Below are 13,403 nucleotides of genomic sequence, written 5' to 3' on the forward strand. Positions count from 1 at the left end.
CCCCCCTCAGCCTCTCAAAGTGCTGGGATTACACACATGAGCCACAGACCGGGCTCTAATATTTGAAATGGAAATGTTAAAACTGGCCCCTCCCTTCCTGAAATTAGTTGGGATGATAATCTTTATTTCAGGGTTAGGGTGAGCTTGGAAATAATTTTTAAATTTCATCAGGTGATTCTACTTGAAGGCATCTGAAATTCTATAGTTTATGAATGGAACTTCCTTTCACTGAAACTGTGACTGGACCCTTGCTAGCCAGCTGGTGGCTGGTAGACCAGCTGCATCATCAGGAGTTGGTTAGAAATGCAAGTGCTCAGGTCCTGTCCTGGCTTGCTGAGTGAGAACCTGCAGGTAACAAGACTCCCAGGTGGCACTGCTGGCCGAGCGGGAGGAGCACGAGACTACAGGCCCGGGCAGCTTAATGAGTTCCTGGCAAGGAGGAACCAGATACAGGTGTGTTCAGGGCATTTGCTCAGCAGCAGTGGGGAGTGACGCCCACCACAGCTGTGGCCAGTGCCAGCCTCAATGTCCGTATCTGCAGGCGCCTGCGCTCACTGAGGCTCACCTGGTCTCATCAGGAGCTGCTGCCAGGCTTGTGTTAGAGGTGAGCAGTGGCTCAGGTTTCCACACAGTCACTCCGGAGGACGGAAGGCCTCCATTACCAGTAAGAATGATTCTAGATGAATAAGCACGCGGTGTTCCAGTGGAGGAGGCAGCATTGGTGCCTTGGGGAGGAGATGGCAGGAGAAGGGGTGGGGCTTAAGCTACCCCACATGCTGTCTAGGAAAGGTCATCCTAAAAGGAAAAATACAGAACAAGTGTTCATAAAAATGTCAAACTGTACTGACAAATAAGAAATGGTATGTGATTATCCAAGATTTAAAAACCACCAGTCCTAAAGGTTGACAAGGAAAGTTTCCAGACTTTCTGGAGAGCAGCCTGGCCCTTGGGCAGTCAGTGATGAAAATGCTGTTTCCCTTTGGTGGTGTGTGGTTCTGCTGTAGACAGCTGTCTGGAATGTGGACTTCTCCAGGAAGTTCAGCGTTGCTTCTGCCTATACCAGGGAAGGATGCTAAGTGCTCATGGATGGGGGCATGGTGTGGGACAGGGTGGAACATTTGCAGTGATGCTGGGAAGAGAAGGATACAAGAGGTAGAGAACTCATGGAGGTTCTTGGGAGGGTGGTTTGGGGCCAGGATCCTCCCAGAGTCCAAATGGTGTCAAGTTCAGGCAGGGGGTCTGCTGAGCCTTGCTAAGTAGGTATCACTGGGCCTCTGGTCAGGTGGAAAAACTGGCTCTAGATCCTGAGGGGCTTCCCAAGGTCCCCAGCAACCAAATCCAGATGAAAAACCCCTGGGTTATGTACTTCATTACAAAAGTATCATCTCACTGAAAAAAAAACATAGAAATGCATAATTTGAAAAAGTCATCCTTAATCCTCCTACCCAGATATAACTCACAATTTGATGACTGTCCATCCAGTATTTTAATTTATCTTGTACATCTACCTGTACATAAAGACCTTTTTAAGCAAAAATTGTAACCCACTTTGCCATTATTAACTCAGGTTTTTGCTTAGTAATGTATCATACATATTTCACTATGTTAAAAAAAAAAAGCTACTTTTCCAGCCTCTCTACCATGCCTCCTTTGGAAGCAGTTGAAGATTCATTAGAATAATCTTTTATTTGTTTATTTTTTTGAGATGGAGTTTCGCTCTTGTTGCCCAGGCTGGAGTACAATGGTGTGATCTCGGCTCACTGCAACCTCCACCTCCTGGGTTCAAGCGATTCTCCTGCCTCAGCCTCCTGAGTAGCTGGGATTACAGGCGCCCACCACCACACCTGGCTAATTTTTCATATTTCTAATAGAGTTGGGGTTTCACCATGTTGGCCAGGCTGGTCTCAAATTCCTGACCTCACGTGATCCTCCTGCCTTGGTCTCCCAAAGTGCTGGGATTAGGCATGAGCCACTGTGCCCACCCAGAATAATCTTTAGAAGTGATTTTCTTGATCAAGGTACATGTTTCAAATTAACGTTGCAGAAAGATTTTCCACCAATTTATACTCCTAATGGTATATTTTCTGTTTTTGTTTTTTTTTTTTTTTTTTTTGGGTGGTTGAAATTTATTCAACAAATACATATAGGATGCCTTGTCTTAAAGCCAGGCAATTTTCCTAAAAAAAAAAAACCACATAAAAAGGGTTCTAACCAAGAGCTAGAGTGTCCTGACCCTTTGAGGTATGTCTAAACTATAGAAATAGAATGGTAATGTTGATGCTGTTGGCATGTTTCTTTGTAGTGAGATTGTTTAAAATAATACATAGACATAAAATGTATGATGAAAATAGCACAGCACCGAAGAAAGGAGTAATGGAAGTATACTGTCAAGATTCTTACACTATTACTTGAAGGCAGATTGTGATGAATTAAAGATGTGAAACATATATAAAAGTGTTAAGCAATTTTTAGGTATGAACCTTTAAAGCAATACAAAAATGTGAAACAGAAATAAACAGCCAACGTAGGAGACAAAATAAGAGTTCTAAGGAATACTTAATCTAAGAATCCTGAAAAGGAAGGAAAAGGGAACAGAGAACTTATGAGATGGACAAATACAAAACGGTAGTAGGTTGAAAATAACTGTGTCAATAATTACATTTATTGCAGATTGTCTGACTCACCTCAAACTAAAAGAAAAGCAAGCTAAACCCAAAGGAAGCAGAAGAAAGGAAATAATAAAGATGAGAGTAGAAATAAATGAATAGAAAAATAATAGAGAAAATCAATAAAACCAACGGTTCATTCTTTGAAAAGATCAACAAAATTGACACATCTTTAGCAAGTCTAAGGAAAAAAATGTTCAAATAACTAAAATCAAGAATGAAAGAGGTGATGGCACAGCTGACTGTACAGAATACAAAGTATCAGTGCCATGGATTGTTTGCCAACAGATGAACTTTGATAAAATGGAGAAATTCCTAGGACAAACAGATTAAATCAGTAATCAAACTTTCAACAAAGGAAAGCCAAGGCTTGTGAATCCTGCTAAACTTTTACAGAGTTATCACCATCACAATTTTTTTTTTTTTTTTTTTTTGACGCAGAATCTCACACTGTTGCCTGGGCTGGTGTGCAGTGGCACAATCTTGGCTTGCTGCAACCTCCGCCTCCTGGGTTCAAGTGATTCCCTTGCCTCAGCCTCCCAGTAGCTAGGATTACAGGTGCCTGCCACCACATCCGGTTAATTTTTTGTATTTTTAGTAGAGACGGCGTTTTACTGTGTTGGCCGGGCTGATCTCAAACTCCTGATTTTGTGATCTGCCCCCGTCAGATTCCCAAAGTGCTGGATCACGAAATCTTTCAAAAAATACAAGGCAGAACATTTCCCAACTTACCCTGAGGCCAGCATTACCTGATACCAAAACAAAGCTACCACAAGAAAAAACTAGATCAATATCATATGAATGTAGATGTAAAAATCCTCAAAAAACTGGCAAAACAAATCCAGCAACATATAAAAAGGATTGTACACTGACAAAGTGGGATTTATCGCAGGAATGGAAAGTTGGTTTAATATCCAAAAATCTGTCAATGTAATACACCCTATCAACAGAATAAAGGACAAAGTCCACATGATGATTTACAGATGCAGAAAAAGCATTGGACAAAATCCAGCACCTTTTCAAGATAGAAAATAAGAATGGAAGGGGGCTGCTTCAACCTGATAAACAGCGTCGATGAAAAACCACAGCATTACCTGCTAAGGTTGCGAACAAAACAAGAATGCTCTTGCCACGTCTATTCCAACGTTGTACTGGAAGTTACGAGCCAGGACAATTAAGCAAGAAAAGAAATAAGGCATCCAGATCGGAAAGGAAGAATCAAAACTCTCTAGTCACAGATAACATGATTTATACCTAGAAAATCTTAGGGAATTTACACATTTAAAAAATCACCTATCAGAACTTATAAATGAGGTCAGCAAGGTTGCAGAATATATGTTCAACATAGGAAAGCCAGTGTTTCTGTACACTAGCAGTCTGAACAACCTGAAAATGAAATTAAGAAAATAATTCCATTTACAATTGCATCAAAAAGAGTGAAATATGTAGGAATAAATTTAACAAAAGAAGGGCTATACTTGTTCACCGAAAACTACAAATAGCTTGTTGAAAGGCATTGCAAACCTAAATATGTAAATGTCCCAGGTTCATGGATTGGAAGATAACTTTCCCAAACTGATTGATACAGTTAGTTAGGCTTTGTGTCTCCACCCAGATCTCATCTTGAATTGTAATCCCCCTAATCCCCACATGTCAAGGGACAGACAAGGTGGAGGTAATTGAATCATGGGAGCAGTTCCCCCCATGCTATTCTTGTGATAGTGAGTTCTCACAAGATCTGATGGTTTTATAAGGGGCTCTTCCCACTTCACTTGGCACTTCTTGCCACCTTGTGAAAAAGGTTCCTGCTTCCTCTTCGCCTTCCACTATGATTGTAAGTTTCCTGAGGTCTCCCCAGCCACACTGAACTGTGAGTCAATTAAACTTCTTTTTAAAGCACCCGGGCTCAGGCAGTTCTTTATAGCAATATGAAAATGGACTAATATACTGCTCTGCAGTGTTTAGGAGAATGTGGAGAAACTGGAACCCCCATACATTGCTAGTGGGATTGTAAACAGGCACAGCCTTTATGGAAAACAGCCTGGCAGTTCCTCAAAATGTTGAACATAGGAGCTGACCTAGCAATTCTCCTAGGTCTATACTCAAGAGAATTAAAACAAAAAATCTGCACACATAAACCTAATGTGTTCATAGCATTGTTCATAAGAGCCAAAAAGTGGACACAAGCCAGATGTTCCTCAGCTGTAAGCAAAACTGGTGAATCCACACAATATTACTTGGCAATAAAAAGGCATGAAGTGCTGACACACTACAACCTGGATGAACCTCGGCAATATGCTAGGTGGAAGAAGGCAGACACAAAAGGCTACACGTGGTGTGATTCCATTTACATGAAATGTCCTGAACAGGTAGATCCATAGAGAGATTAGCAGGACACCATTCACAGTGGTTTCAGGAGCTTGAGGGGGGAGGAGGGGGATGGGTGAAACGAGGAGTGGCTGAAAATGAGTATAGGGTTTCTTTTGAAGGTGATTCTAATGTTCTGGAATTAGATAATCGTGATGGTTGTACAAGTGTACTAAAAACTGAATTGCATACTTTAAAATGGTAAATTTTATGGTGTGTGAATTACATCTCAGCACAAATATCATGACGAATCTCATGCATCCCCCTCTAAAATTACACTTAAAAAGCAAAAAGCACGAGCAAGGGAAAACAAGCAAATTGCCTACTGCAAAATTAAAAGACAGATATTGTTAGGCTGGATTATAAAGCCATACACAACTATATACTATTGCTTATGAGAAATATAAAGACAAAAGTGAAAAGATGGAGAAAAATACACCATGGTAATGCACACATCAAAATAAACCTGAAGCAGCTCTATTAATATTCGACAAAGGAGATCTCAGAGCAAAGACTATTGCAACGGACAAAGAGAGTCATTTGATAATGATAAAGGGGTAATTCATTAAAAGGATATAACAATACTGAATACCTATGCACCTAATAACAGAGCTTCAAAATACAGGAAATATAGGAAGGAAAAATGGATGAAACTGCAAGGGGAAATAGACAAATCCACAGTGGCAATTGGGGCTTTCAGTAACCCTCTCAGGAACAAGGCACAGGTGTCCTCTCCCTTCTGTTGAATATTACACTGTGGATTCTGGCCAGTGCAACAAAGCAAGAGAAAGAAAAGGCCTCCAGGGTGGAAAGGAAGAAGGCTTTCTTCACAGATTATATGTTTCTCTATGTAGAAAATCCTAAGGAGTCTACCACAAAGCTACTGGAACTAATAATTGAGTTTCGGGAAGGTAGCATTCTACAAAGTCAATATAGAAGAGTCAGTTGTATTCCTATATGCCAGTAATGAACACTTGGAATGGGAAATTTGGAAAACACCACCATATACAGTACCATCAAATACATGAAATACTTGGGGGTATATTTGACAAAAGATGAGCAAGCTCTGTAATTGAAAGCTACAAAACGTTGCTGTGAGAATTAAAGATGTAAATAAATGAGAGATACACTGAGCAGATTGGAAGAGTCGACATTGTTAAGACATCAGTTCTCCCCAGGTTGATGTACAGACTCAACACAATTCCAACCAAAATATCAGGAAGCCTTTTTTGGGAGAGTGGGGATAGGGCTAAACATTGACAAGCTAGTTCTAGAAGTTATATGAAAATACAAAGGATCTAGCATAGCCAAAACAACTTTGGAAAAGTGCACCAAGCTACTCCTCATACCAAGAAATATTATAAAGCTACAGTAGCAAAGGCAGTGTGGTATAGTCATAAATATAGACCTGTTGTAGATCCAGGGAAAACAGTAGAAAGTTCAGAAAGACTACACATTTATGGTCAATGGATTTCCAACAAAGGCACTTAAGCAGTTTTATGGGGAAAGCATAATGATTTTTGGGTGTGTGTGTGTGTGTGTGTGTGTGTGTGTTTTGAGATAGCCCAGCTCTGTCACCCACACTGGAGTGCAGTGGCCACAGTTATAGCTTACAGCAGCCTCGACCTCCTGAGATCAAGGAATCCTCCCACCTGAGCCTCCTTAGTAGCTGGAACCACAGGCATGTGCTGCTGCATGCATCTAATTTTTTAATTTTTTTATTTTTAGTTTTTAAATTTATTTATTTTGAGACAGAGTCTCGCTCTGTCACCCAGGCTGGAGTGCAGTGGCGCGATCTCAGCTCACTGCAAGCTCCACCTCCCGGGTTCACACCATTCTCCTGCCCCAGCCTCCCGAGTAGCTGGGACTACAGGTGCCCACCACCACGCCCGGCTAATTTTTTGTATTTTTAGTAGAGACGGGGTTTCACCATGTTAGCCAGGATGGTCTCGATCTCCTGACCTCGTGATCCACCTGCCTCGGCCTCCCAAAGTGCTGGGATTACAGGCGTGAGTCACTGTGCCCGGCCTAATTTTTTGTTTTTTGTAGAGATGGGGTCTTGCTGTGTTGCCCAGGCTGGTCTCTAACTCCTGCTCAAGAACTCCTCCTGTCCCGGTCTCCCAGTGTTGGGATTACAGGCAGGAGCCACCACACTGGCCCAATAAAGAAGCTTTATGTGGTAGGTAGAATAATTGTCCTCAAAGATTGCCAGGTCCAAATCTCTGGACCTTGTGAATATGTCACATTACATGACGATAGGGACTTCGCAGAAGTAAGTGCAGGATCTTGGATGGGGGATCCTGGATTATCTAGGTGGACACAATCTAATCTCACGAGCCCTTAAAAGTCAAGACTATTCTTTGGCTATGGTTGGTCAGAGAATGATGTGATGGAAGGAAGGACAGGCATGAGAGGGACTCAAGTCCCTCATTTCTGGGGTTGAAAAAGGCATGAGCCAAGATATGGGGGAAGCCTCTGTAGGCTGAGAAGGACCTCTGACTGACAGAAGGGAAACAGAGACCTCAGTGCTACAACTGCATGAAACAATTCTGCCAGTAGCCCATGTGGGCAAGGAGACGGATTCTCCCCTGGAGCTTCTGGAAAGGAAGGCAGCCCTGCTGACACCCGGATTTCAGCCAGGAGAGCTCTTGTATCAAATTTCTGACCTATGGAACTGTGATGAAATACATTTGTGTTATTTTAATTCCTTCAAACTGTGGTCATGTGTTACGGCAGCACTAGAAAATTGACGTATGTTATAACTCTATAGTAAGGAACGACCCAGTTTAACAATGGGCAAAAGAGGCGAACAGACACTTTACCAAAGAAGATTTATGGATGACGGATAAGTGGGTGAAAAGATGTTCAACATCAATAGTCATTAGGGGAGTGTAAGAGCCACAGTGAGATACACAGTCACTAGAACGGCTAAAAGGAAACAGACCACGCCAATGCTGGCCCGGATACGCAGCCCCTGCCAACTCCCCTGCACAGTCGGGAGGAATGCAGAATGGTGCAGCGATTTGGAAACAGTTTGGCAGCTTCTTAAACAATGAATAGTTTACCTCCCATATGAACTGACCACATCATCCTTGCTATTTGCCCAAGAGAAACAAAATAATGTCAAAGACTTGTCCATGACTGCTCATAGCAGCTTTATTCATAATAGCCAAAAATTGCAGAGAGGGGCTGAGGGTGATGGCCCACGTTTGTAATCCCAGCACTTTCAGAGGCCAAGGCAGGAGGATGACTTGAGGCCAAGAGTTCCAGACCAGCCTGGGAAACACAGTGAGACACCATCTCTACAAAAAAATTTAAAAAATTAGCCACATGTGTTGGTGCATGCCTGTAGTCCCAGCTGCTCAGGAGGGTGAGGTGGGAGGACCACTTAAACCCATGAGGTTGAGGCTATGGTGAGCTATGATGGTGCCACTGCACTCCTGCTTGGGTGACAGAGCAAGACCCTGTTTTTGTTTTGTTTTGTTTTTTGAGATGGAGTCTCGCTCTGTTGCCCACGCCGGAGTGCAATGGCACGATCTCGGCTCACAGCAAACTCCGCCTCCCGGATTCAAGCAATTCTCCTGCCTCAGCCTCCCAAGTAGCTGGGATTACAGGCGCCCACCACCACGCCCGGCTAATTTTTGTATTTTTAGTAGAGATGGGGTTTCCCCATGTTGGCCAGGCTAGCCGTGAACTCCTGACCTCAGGTGATCTGCCTGCCTCAGCCTCCCAAAGTGCTGGGATTACAGGCATGAGCCACCACGTGCAGCCAAGACCCTGTCTTTAAACAAACAAACAAAAAAATCAAAAACAATTCTGATATCCATAAAGGACAGATAAAGAAATGGTGGCATTTGCATACAATGGAAAACCATTTAGCAACTAAAAAGGATGAGTTATTGATGGATAAATCTCAAAGAAATTATGTTGAGTAGTGTGTGACAAAAAAATTCCCCTTTATACAAAATTCTATAAAATACAAAGAAATATATTTTGACAAAAAACATACCAGTGGTTTCCATTCAGTGGGTGGCTGGAGACTGGAGTGAGGGGATTCCAAAGAGGAGAAGGAAACTTTGAGGGTGATGGAGATGGTCACCATCTTAACTGTAGAGCTGGTTCACAGACATTCACATGTCAAAACGGATCAATTTGCACGTTTTAAATATGTGCGGTGCATTGTCCATTGTTTATATTCTCTCACGTGGGCATCACCGACAGGAGTTCTGTCTATTTCAGTCACCGTTTCACCCAACTCCTGGAACAGAGCCTGACGCAGAGCGGGTGCCCAGCACACGTGGGGAAGAACAATGAGTGTCCGGCTGCACGCATGGTTCTGACTGTGCTTCCAGCCCAGATGCTCTGCTCTTCCCACACACCCTCTTCCTTGTGAGGCAGCTGGAATCACTCTGTTGCCTGCATTCCCGGTTCCCGACGTCACACCTGGGTTGTTTGGGAGGCCAAGGGAACAGCTGTAGGTGCCACTGCAGAAGTCCGTCTTCTCTGCTAATGCTGAGCTTTTTTCTCTCTTGTCCCTGGCATGCAAATAACCAGCCTGTTCACATTCCACCCTCTCACCTGGGCCTTCCCTCTGGCCCTCACCCACCATAATCCTGGTCATGTGGCCTTCTGCAGGCAAGTATGTGGGGGTGGGGTGGTATAGGGGCACCATCCCTTGTCCTAGCTCCTCTCTGAGCCTCCACCAGATCAGGAAGAGCAGGCATAAGGCCCACAGGGCCCCACGGTGGCCGCCAGAGGGCTTCTCTTCAGGCCATGTAACGGATTATTGATGTCATTGATTTGCAAAAAGGAAAGCTGGGCCTTTGTGGAGACACACCTGGAGGCTGCTGCCAGACAGCACTGATTCTTCCTTGGAGTGGGCTGGGAAGGCAATCATCTTCCGAACGCTAAGGACCTGTGGGCTCCACGCCGGGCCTTTGACTAATATCTTACACTTGGAGATTCTCTGCTGGTTTCTATCATCAGCCCTGGCTTTCTGATCCATTCCCCACCAGGCAAGGAAAGAAAGGAAGCATTTAAATTAATCTATACCAACGTAAACGGGAAAGAACGCACCACCCCTTGCAGGAGCAGCCACAGAATTTGCCAAGGGCCCGTCACAAAATGAAAGGCTGTGGGGCCCCTTGTTCAAAAGTTATTCACAATTTCAAGATGGTGACTGTGGAGCATTAAACCCAGCTGCAGCCTGCTGAGCTCGGGGCCTGTGGGCCTGCATGGGTCACACCTGTGAAGCTGGCCCAGCCACACGCAGTGACTCATTGCCCAGAACATCAGCCAAGAGCGTTTTGTCACCAACAGCAGGCCTTGTTTTAGAGGATGAGCTGGGACAGATATGAGGGGGCTGAGCCACGAGACCCCCAGGATGTCTTCTCCCAGGGCGGAGGGTGCCAGCTTGAACGCTCCCCGGCACTAAGACGTCTCCACTGCAAGGCTGCCTGGGGTCCACATCCACATTGCTTTATTTTTATTTGAGATGGACTTTCGCTCTTGTTGCCTAGGCTGGAGTGCAGTGGCGTGATCTCGGCTCACCACAACCTCCGCCTCCCGGGTTCAAATGATTCTCCTGTCTCAGCCTCCTGAGTAGCTGGGATTACAGGCATGCACCACCACACCTGGCTAATTTTGTATTTTTAGTAGAGACAGGGTTTCTCCATGTTGATCAGGCTGGTCTCGAACTCCCAACCTCAGGTGATCCGCCCACCTAGGCCTCCCAAAGTACTGGGATTACAGGCGTGAGCCACCACACCTGGCCTATTGCTTTAAAATTCACCTAAGTTCAATAGGGTCCCACTGAGGCAGGGCCTGTATCAGGCACTGGTGAGAAACAGATGAAGCCGCCTTGAGGTGCCCACAGGCCAGCGTCCCATGTAATGGGCTGTACCGTGTGGACCACCCTGAGGAGACCCCTGGCCTCTCAGAGGATGGAAACAACTCCTCTCCCCCCTCCAACCCTGTCCCTTCCCACACAGGGAGCACTGTCCCACCCCATGCCAACCTCCTCACTCAGGACTCCTGATAGCCCTGTCCTATGGTCTGAAGGTTTGCCCCCCCCCACCCCCAATTCCTGTTGAAACCTAATCCCCAATGACATGGTTTTAAGAGGTGGGGCTGGCCGGACATAGTGCCTCATGCTTGTAATCCCAGCACTTTGAGAGGCTGAGGCAGGCAGATAACCTGAGGTCAGGAGTTCAAGACCAGCCTGGCCAACATGGTGAAATCCCATCTCAATTAAAAATACAAATAAACTAAAATACAAATACAACTAAAGATCCAATTAGCCAGGCATGGTGGCGGATGCCTGTAATCCTAGCTACTCGGGAGGCTGAGGCAGGAGAATCACTTGAACCTGGGAGGCAGAGGTTGCAATAAGCCAAGATTGCACCATTGTACTACAGCCTGGGTGACAAGAGTGAAACTCGGTCTCAAAAAAAAAAAAGTGGTGGGGCTGTTGGGAGGTGATGAGTCCTGAGGGCCCTCCATCCTCATCAGTGGCATTTAGCGCTCAAGGGAGCTTGTCTTCGCCTTCTACCACGATGATGGAGAGTGCGCCATTTATGATACAGACAGCAGCCCTCACCAGACACAGAACCTGCCTCGATCTTGGACTTCCCAGCCTCCAGCCCTGTGAGAAATCCATTTCTGTTGTTTATAAATTACCCAGTCTTGGGTATTTTGTTACAGCAGCCAAGGAAGGGTCAGATCCTACAAGGGGCTAAGGCTACAGTGGCCCTGCCAGGCTGGGCGGTGGCACAGAAGGTGAGGACGCTGATGGTCGGTCCAGGCTGGCCGAGGCTACCACGCTCCATCAACCCTCCCTGACCGTCTTGGGTGTCAACTGCAGACCTGGTGAGCCTGGCAGAGCGTTAGGGCAGGTCGCCCTCAGCACAGAGACCAGGCACGCTGCTGGCCTCAAGACAAACGTTCCTGCTTCTTAACCCCACACGGGACTAGGATGAGGGGAGGAAGTAACATATGTTATTGTCACTACTACGTCCACCTTACAGAAGAACTTTAGGGCGCGAGATGACTTAGTGATGTCAATCTGGATGGTAAAAGTGGCACATGGGGGTCAGGCCCTGGCCTGTGACGTGGCAGAAGAGCAGTGTCAGCTTCTATAAAAGCTGACCCAGAAGACAATAGTGCTGGTCACCCAGATAGACACACTGCCCCCCAGGGATGTCATGCTGCTCCACGGGGAAGTCACTGTACTTTCTGCTCCTGGTTTTCAGGAAGGTGGCAAAAGTAATCCATCGCTCTGCAGAGGACTTCGGGGTTGGCCACTTCTTTTGTTTTTTTTTTTGAGATGGAGTCTCACTCTGTCGCCCAGGCTGGACTGCAGTGGCGTGATCTCAGCTCACTGCAGCCTCCGCCTCCCAGATTCAAGCAATTCTCCTTCCTCAGCTTCCTGAGTAGCTAAGATTACAGGCACGTGCCACCACGCCCAGCTAATTTTTGTATTTTTAGTAGAGATGGGGTTTTGCCACGTTGGTCAGGCTGGTCTCAGACTCCTGGCCTCGTGATCCGCCTGCCTTGGCCTCCCAAAGTGCTGGAATTGCAGGCATGAGCCACAGCGCCTGGCCTTTTTTTTTTTTTGAGATGTAGTCTCACTCTGTCGCCCAAGCTGGAGTGCAGTGGCGCGATCTTGGCTCACTACAACCTCTGCCTCCCGGGTTCAAGTGATTCTTGTGCCTCAGCCTTCTGAGTGGCTGGGATTACAGGCACCCACCACCATGCCTGACTAATTTTTTTTTTTTTTTTTTGAGACAGTCTTGCTCTGTCATCAGGCTGGAGTGCAGTGGTGCTATCTCGGCTCACTGCAACCTCCGCCTCCCGGGTTCAAGCGATTCTCCTGCCTCAGCCTTGCGAGACCAAGTAGCTGGGACTACAGGTGTGCGCCACCACACCCAGCTAATTTTTGTATTTTCAGTAGAGACAGGGTTTCACCATGTTGGCCAGGATGGTCTCCATCTCTTGACCTCGTGATCCGCCCGCCTCGGCCTCCCAAAGTGCTGGGATTACAGGCATGAGCCACTGCGCCTGGCCTTAATTTTGTATTTTTAGTAGAGATGGGGTTTCACCATGTTGGCCAGGCTGCTCTCAAACTCTTGACCTCAAGTGAGCTGCCCACCTGGACTTCCCAAAGTGCTGGGATTACAGGTGTGAGCCACTGCACCTGGCCTAGTCTGGCCACTTCTTTGGCCCCATTAATTCTAAGTGATAAGCTGAAGCATCTGACTGGCTAAGGGCAGTGATTTCTCCTGGTGTTATTTCAATAAAATGGGCTTCTTTCCCTTTCTCTGGGCTTGCCAGGGAGAACCTGGGCCTGAAATCCTCTCTAACTGCATCACT

Source organism: Gorilla gorilla, chromosome 4, assembly GCF_029281585.2.
Source record: "Gorilla gorilla gorilla isolate KB3781 chromosome 4, NHGRI_mGorGor1-v2.1_pri, whole genome shotgun sequence".
Lineage (NCBI taxonomy): Eukaryota > Metazoa > Chordata > Mammalia > Primates > Hominidae > Gorilla > Gorilla gorilla.